Source organism: Ceratotherium simum, chromosome 16 (genome assembly GCF_057802395.1).
Source record: "Ceratotherium simum simum isolate JZ-2026a chromosome 16, ASM5780239v1, whole genome shotgun sequence".
Classification (NCBI taxonomy): domain Eukaryota; kingdom Metazoa; phylum Chordata; class Mammalia; order Perissodactyla; family Rhinocerotidae; genus Ceratotherium; species Ceratotherium simum.
In genome coordinates, this window is record NC_141915.1 from 61346004 (window position 1) to 61353678 (window position 7675).

General features: G+C 49.9%; 1 non-coding gene across 1 annotated transcript; it reads left to right on the forward strand.

Annotated features, from left to right (window-relative positions):
- The first annotated feature begins 4039 nt into the window (after positions 1-4039).
- Positions 4040-4145, forward strand: LOC147915088 (U6 spliceosomal RNA). The gene has a single exon (XR_015554837.1). It is a non-coding gene; the product is annotated as a U6 spliceosomal RNA (small nuclear RNA).
- The last annotated feature ends 3530 nt before the right edge of the window (positions 4146-7675 follow it).

Consider the following 7675-nt stretch of genomic DNA (forward strand, 5'->3'; position numbering starts at 1 on the left):
GCTCATATGGGTACTGCCTTAAGGCCTTTTGACATCCCAGGACAGGTGAAAGCTGCCTGGGCCTCCTGCTGCCCTAGCCAGGGCTTGGGACAAACAGACGGTCTGTTGGTAGCTCCTTCAGACATCACGACCTCTGACACCTAGTCCTGGAGCAAGGGGACTTTATTATGGAGAATTTCGAGCCTGTGAAAAATAGGATTTTAGATAGTGGTGATGGTAGCACAGCTCTGTGAATGTACTAAGAACCACTATATCTCAATAGAGCTATTAAAAAACAAGCTGGCACCCATGTGCCCACCCCAGCTTTGGCAGTGAGCACCCACCAGGCTCTCAGCGTCCTCCACAGCCTTCGCTGGGTTATTTGGAAGCAAATCCCAGATATCATGTTTTAGATAAAGACTTCAGCACGTGTCTCTAAAAATAGTCTTCAAAAATATTTTAACATACCTACAATAGTAAGTAATTATTTGTGAAAAACCTAACGGTCAATCTACTACAGTCAAGTTTCCTGGATCACCACTTGCATGTCGTTGAGTTGGTTTTACTTGAGTCAGAGTCCAGCTGAAGTCTCCAGCTCAGTGTCTTGGTTGCCGGTGTCCCCTCTCCCTCCCCATGCTCTCTCTGCAGGATAAGCCAGGTCCTTGGTCCTGCTGCCTCTCCTATCAGATTTGGCCCCTTGCTCTGTTGCTGAATTTCCTAAAACCGGCAGATAGATCTGGATTTGTGTCCCGTTTCTGGGCAACAAGCATGGTGTCCAGAGTCTCAGGCCGGAGTTTGGAGGTCAGCAGGCAGGAAGCAGCCATTGGCCTGGAAACGCACAGAAGGAGCCAGACTTCCAGGATCCAGGGCAGGGGTACAGGGGTGCTGTGGAGGCGCATCAAGAGCCTGTCTGCAGCTCTGACGCGCCAGGGACTGGCCTGGCTCGGTGCGTCCGAAGAACCCTCTGGGCAGAGTGTGCACACACAGGCCTGATTCTGGGAGGTTTAGGGCCTGCACAGAGCCCCGAATGCCTGGGTTGGAAACAGCCCCACCCCAAGGTAGTTGGGGTGAGGTGAGTGAATATAGTCATGGGGGAGGCTGCTGCTTCCCTCGGACCCCTGGCGAGTTAAAAAGCCAGCAAATTCCAGAAACTTTGGCCACTCGGGCCATGTTCTCTCTCCTGGCAGCTGCTTTGACTTGGAGCACGGCATGGTCTCACCCGCCTTGTAATGTGCCCAGGGCATGCCTCCTTCCCTCCAGGCCCGTTTCTGCAGCGCCTCCCTGGACCAGGGCTGGAGGGGGAAAAGTGCCCCATCTGGTTTGGCAGGGACAGGCCTGGCAGGGGACCACTGCAGGGCAGGGTGCAGAGGGCGGACTGGGAGGGACACTAGGCAAAGCTCCTGCCCATCCACCCTCCAGAGAGTCTGTGGCTTCCTGGGACTTGGCGGCGGAAACGTCTGGGGGCCAGCGTGAACGCTGGCCGTCTCCCAGGGAGTTTTCGTTTCAGGGACCCCCCATTCCTCATCTGTGTGGGGTCAAAACCAGCCTGGGAGTGTGAGCAAAGTGGTGGGCTGGCCCCAGCCTCAGTCCTGCGGTTCCACTGCCCCACCTGCAGGTCACCTGGCCCCAAAGAGTCAAGCTGATTAATTTCACACTTTGGTGGGAGAGCAGCACCGGCATCTGATGAGTCAATCTCAGCTGTTTTTTCTTAAGACTCAATAGTTCACGAAAAGTTACACAATCTGTATTTGTTGTCAAGAAATGTCAACCAGGGTGCCAAGACCATTCAATGAGGAAAGGATAGTCTGCTGGACAACTGGACATCCACATGCAAAGAGTGAAGCTGGACCCTCACCACACACGTAGCCAAAAGTTAACTGGAAATGAATTATAAACCTAAATGTCAGAGCTAAAACTACAAAACTTGTAGAAAGGAACAAAAACCGCCCAAATGAGAACAAGCAGAGGCTGTGTACTCAGCTTGCTCGAGCAGGGAGGCAGCCACTGTCACTTGCATTTTGGCAGAGACTCAAAGAGATGTGGAGGAGGGGGACAGCTGCACAGTGAAGAAAGGGGGGCTCAGGTGTGCCCAGAGTGGAGGCTGTTGGCGTGGGGAAGCTGCGGGCGGCTGACTAGAAGTGGGTGACCTGTGTGACCGGTTAGGGAGCATGTCTGGCTTTCTCTGGTCGGCTCTGAGCTGCAAGCGAAGACAGAAATTAGGGAAGCTGGCAGTTATTGATCACATTTGGGCCAATTGCTACAGGGGCTAAGAAACATACGTCCACACAGAAACCTGCACACAAATGTTCATAGCAGCATAACTCATAATAACCAAAAAGTAGAAACAACCCAAATATCCCTCACCTGGTGAATGGATAAATAAAATGTGGTATAGTTGTACAACACAATATTATTTGGCCATAAAAAAGAGTGAAATAGTGATGCATGCTACAGCATAGATGAACCTTGAAAACATTATGCTGAGCAAAAAAACGGGACATGAAAGCCCACATAGTGCATGATTCCATTTATATGAAAGATCCAGAACAGGCAAATCCATAGAGATGGAATGTAGATCAGTGGTGGCCAGGGGCTGGGGGGATGGGAAAGTGGGGAGTGACTGCTAACAGGAATGGGGTTTTTTTGGGGGTGATGAAAATGTTCCAAAATCTGTTATTGTGATGGTTGCACAGCTCTACGAATATACTAAAAACCAATGAATTGTACACTTTATTCATTTTTTTGATGAGGAAGATTGTCACTGAGCTAACATCTGTGCCCGTCTCCCTCTATTTTGTATGTGGGACGCCGCCACAGCATGGACTGATGAGCGGTGTGTAGGTCTGCACGTGGGATCCAAACTTGCGAGCCCCAGGCTGCTGAAGTGGAGTGCGCAAACTTGACCACTATGCCACTGGGCTGGCAACTGAATTGTATACTTTAAATGGGTGGATTGTATGGTATGTGGGGTATGTGGTGACAATGATTTTCTCTCCTTGCCCAAACACTAGCCAGGCTCCTCTGAGCCTGCTTCTTGATTAGGCCTATAAAAACCTGAACAGAGACCAGCCCCGTGGCCTAGTAGTTGAGTTCGGCACGCTCTGCTTTGGTGGCCCAGATTTGGTTCTCGGGCGTGGACCTACACCACTTGTCGGCAGCAATGCTGTGGCAGTGACCTACATACAAAATAGAGGAAGATTGGGGGGGGGCCTGGTGGCATAGTGGTTAAGTTTGCATGCTCCGCTTTGGCGGCCCGGGGTTCACAGGTTTGGATCCCAGGCACGGACCTATGCACCACTTATCAGGCCATGCTGTGGTGGCATCCCATGTACAAAATAGAGGAAGATTGGCAACAGGTGTTAGCTCAGGGCCAATCTTCCTTACCAAAAAATAAAAGACCTGAACAAACACTAACATGGTTTCTAACAGCTCAAGGCCATATCCCCAGGACGACCCCAGCCCCCCTTAAAGTACCTGCCTGAGAAAGCTCAAGGCTGCCAGAAGAATTCACTGTCCTCACACCTGAGGACAGGGCCATCTCCCAGCCTCTGTGCGAGGGCAGGAGCCGAACTTTGATAAGTGCCAGTTAATAACCCAAGTAGGAGGCCAGCCCAGTGGCGTAGTGATTAAGTTCACTCACTCCACTTCAGCAGCCCCGGGTTCATGGGTTCAGATCCCGGGTGTGGACCTACACACCGCTCATCAAGCCATGCTGTGGCGGCAACCCACATACAAAGTAGAGGAGGATTGGCACAGTTGCCAGCTCAGGGACAATCTTCCTCACCAAAAAAACAAAAAATAACCCAGGTGGGTGTCACGTGGACCAGCCCCTTCCCGCTTTTTGTAGTTGTTGGCTCGCTGACTCTACTGAGCCATCTCCTCCTTGTTCTTCATCCTCCCTTTAGACCACCGGGTCACCTCTGCACTAATCAAAATTGAGTTCCGTTCACACTGGAACTTTCTCCATTGCAGTAGCATATTCCTGACTAAAATCTGTCCTTAGCACATTCATGTCCAGCTGTGTTTATCTTAGTGAATTCTGTCTCAGTCAAGCTGTTTGCTGCTCTCTTCAGCAGCACATATGCTAATACTGGGAAGACACAGAGAAGGTTCGCATGGCCCTGAGCAAGGACGACTCACAAATTTGTGAAGTCTTCCATATTTTTTGAATTAAAAAAAAAAAAAACCTGGGGCCAGCCGGGTGGCATAGTGGTTAAGTTCGTATGCTCCACTTCAGCGGCCCAGGGTTCGTGACTTCAGATCCTGGGCACAGGCCTACACACCATGCATCAAGTCGTGCTGTGGCAGCATCCCCCGTACAAAGTAGAGGAAGGTGGGCACAGATGTTAACTCAGGGCCAATCTTTCTCACAAAAACAAAAAAATCTGTTTACAGAAAAACATCTCAAGCAATACAGAAAAGTAGAAAGAAGAGAGCAAAACAGATAAAAATCCCCTTGTCTGCCATAATCAGTGCTGGTGCTGGTGACACAGGAAGAAAACTATTCATTAAAATGGGATCTTAACATATGTGATAGTTTATGCTGTCATATAAAAACATTAAATACAGTATTCATTAACTATTTTGTTTAGAAGGAAGATAAGTATATTTAACTTTGAAAAGAGGATTCGATTAAGGGAATATATCAAGCGAGCGATGCAGGCTTCCTGTGAACAGCACCAGTGGTCTGAGAGCCACACTGATGTGACAGGCGTGGGGACGTGAGGGGACATGAGCACAGCTCTGTAATGTACACACCCTTCAGAAGTGCTCCAGGGCCGGCCCTGTGGCTTAGCGGTTAAGTGTGCACACTCCGCTACTGGCGGCCAGGGTTCGGAGCCCAGGCGCGCACCGACACACCGCTTCTCCGGCCATGCTGAGGCCGCGTCCCACATACAGCAACTAGAAGGATGTGCAACTATGACATGCAACTATCTATTTGGGCTTTGGGGAGTAAAAGGAGGAGGATTGGCAATAGATGTTAGCTCAGAGCCAGTCTTCCTCAGCAAAAAGAGGAGGATTAGCACGGATGTTAGCTCAGGGCTGATCTTCCTCACAAAAAAAAACTTAAAAAAAAAAAAGAAGTGCTCCAGCCCTTTGAACCAGCCCGTCATGGAATTTTGGACCTTCGAGTGAGGCTGGTGGCCTTTGGGGCAGCTGGGGATGAGGGTCGAATCTTGACACATTGAATCATTGACACAATGAATCTTGAATCAGAGGGCCACAGCAGGTCAGGGCTGGGTGGCCTGGGAAGGGAGCTGGCCTTCACAGCTGACCTGGGACATCTTCCCTTTCCTGCTGCCATGTTACTGGAATTAGTTAATCTATCTATTTATAAATAGTTGTTTGTTATGTGTGCGAGGAAAATTAACCCTGAGCTAACATCTGTTGCCAATTCTCCTCTTTTTTGCTGAGGAAGATTGGCCCTGGGCTAACATCCATGCCCATCTTCCTCTATTTTATGTGGCACGCCACCACAGCACGGCTTGATGAGTGGTGCGTAGGTCCACGCCTGGAATCCAAACCTGTGAACCCCAGGCCGCCAAAGCGGAGCACGTGAACTTAACCAGTACGCCACCGGCCGGCTCCAATAGTTGTTTTTTTAAAGGAACCCATGCACTACCATGTAAATTCACACAGTACAGAGGAAGGGTTTTCTTGGAACAGTACACCTTCCAACCAGACCCGTCCCTGACCCCACCCCAGGAGAAACAATCCCCATCACCAGTTCTTGGGTATTTTCCCCACCTTACCTGAAATTTTTTTTTTTTAAAGATTTTATTTATTTATTTCCCCCCCCGCAAAGCCCCAGTAGATAGTTGTATGTCATAGTTGCACATCCTTCTAGTTGCTGTATGTGGGACGCGGCCTCAGTATGGCCGGAGAAGCGGTGTGTCGGTGCGCGTCCGGGATCCGAACCCAGGCCGCCAGCAGCGGAGCGCGTGCACTTAACTGCTAAGCCACGGGGCCGGCCCTACCTTACCTGAATTTAACAGAAGAAGAGAAAAACAGAAGTGAGGTGGAGGAAACTCCAGTCGTTGGAAAAGTCTTTTCCACAAGAGACGTTAGTTCCCAAAAGATGATGGAAACACCGGAAAAGTGGAGTCAGGCGGTTTTGTTGCTCCTTGTCCCCTTTGTCTCTCCTCCCCTCCCCCTCCTCCTTCATCTGTAGGTGGGAAGATGGATGCTTTGACAGACTGAGCTGTAGTGCTCTGACACCACCCTCTCCCCCACCTCCTAACTGTTGACAGGCTGGAGGCAGTGGAAGGCGGTGGAAGTGGCACCAAACGCAGCGTCCCAGGGAACCAGCGCCACCCTCCGGAGCTGCTCTGAGCTCAGCTCCCACAGTGCCCTCTGCCATCTCCAGGGCCCGGGCAGCGACTTCCCAGACCACCCAACCCTCGGCACTGGGAGTCAGCTGTCATCCATGACCAAGTGGTCCAGCAGGTCCTACAAGCTGGAGCGGTCTGTCCCCGGAGCTCAGACCATGCTCTGTGACCAGCAGGGCCCCTTCTCAGGGCTGACAGGAGTGCGAGGCCTGCCCTCTCCTCCTGCCTGCACTGCAGGACCCTGGAACGCGCCCATCCCGTGGTGCCCCTTCCTCACAGTCACACCGTGAGTTTACATCCTTGTGGTCTCAACGCCGTACACCCTTGTGTGTATTCTTGTTTGCGCAGAGGTTTTTCCCCTGCTCTGTGTGTAAACAGCATTCCTGCCCCCTGATGGCCCCGCTGAGCTCTTAGCCATGGTTCTGCTGGGATGCCGGGGTCTCCGCCCCTGCCTCCCTCAGGGGCCCAGAGGGCCGCTCTGAGGTGACAGGGCTGACAAGGCCTGTCTCTGGCCTCCTGGCTGAAGGTGAAAAATCACATGATCTTATCAATAGAGGCAGAAAAAGCATGTGACAAAATTCAACACCTATTTATAATTTTAAAAAGCGAGAGAGAGAAAACTCTCAGAAGACTGGAATAGAGGGGACCTTCTTCAACGTGGTGAAGAACATCTACAAACAGGTGTCGCTAACATTGCACCTAATGATGACAGACTGGTCGCCTCCCCCAGGTCAGAGCAGGCAAGGACGTCCCTCTTACTGCTCTATCCTGGAGCAGTAAGTCCAGGAGGGGTCCTGGAGGGGCTAGCCAGAGCAAGACAGCAAGAAAATCAGTAACAGGCATACGTGGAAAGGAAGAAATAAAACTGCCTCTACTTGCAGACGACATGACCGTCTATGTGGACAATCCCAACGAATCTGCAAAAGAAAAAGAATCCTCCTAGAAATAAATTTTTCTTTTCAGTATAAAAAGAAAGTTGTTTTTTTTTTTAAAAAAAAGAGTTCCATATGCTTAGAAACTAAAATGTACACTTCTAAGTAACTTAGCTGTTAAAGAGACAATCACAACTGAAAACGTGAAAAATTTAGAGTTGACCAACGATGAAAGTACACAACCAACATTTGTGGATGCAGCGAAGGCACCACTGAAAGAGAAGCTGACAGCCTGAAATGCGTTTATAACAAAGTTGAAAGGGCTGAAAAAAGTATCTAAGCATTCAACGTAAGCAATTACAAAAAGAAAAGAGTAAAACCCAAAGAGAGCAGGAGGGAGAAAATGGAAAGACAAGAACAGAAACTAATGAAATAGAAATTAATAAACAAAACTCAAAACTGGTTCTTTAGAAAGACTCATCAAATAAGCAAACG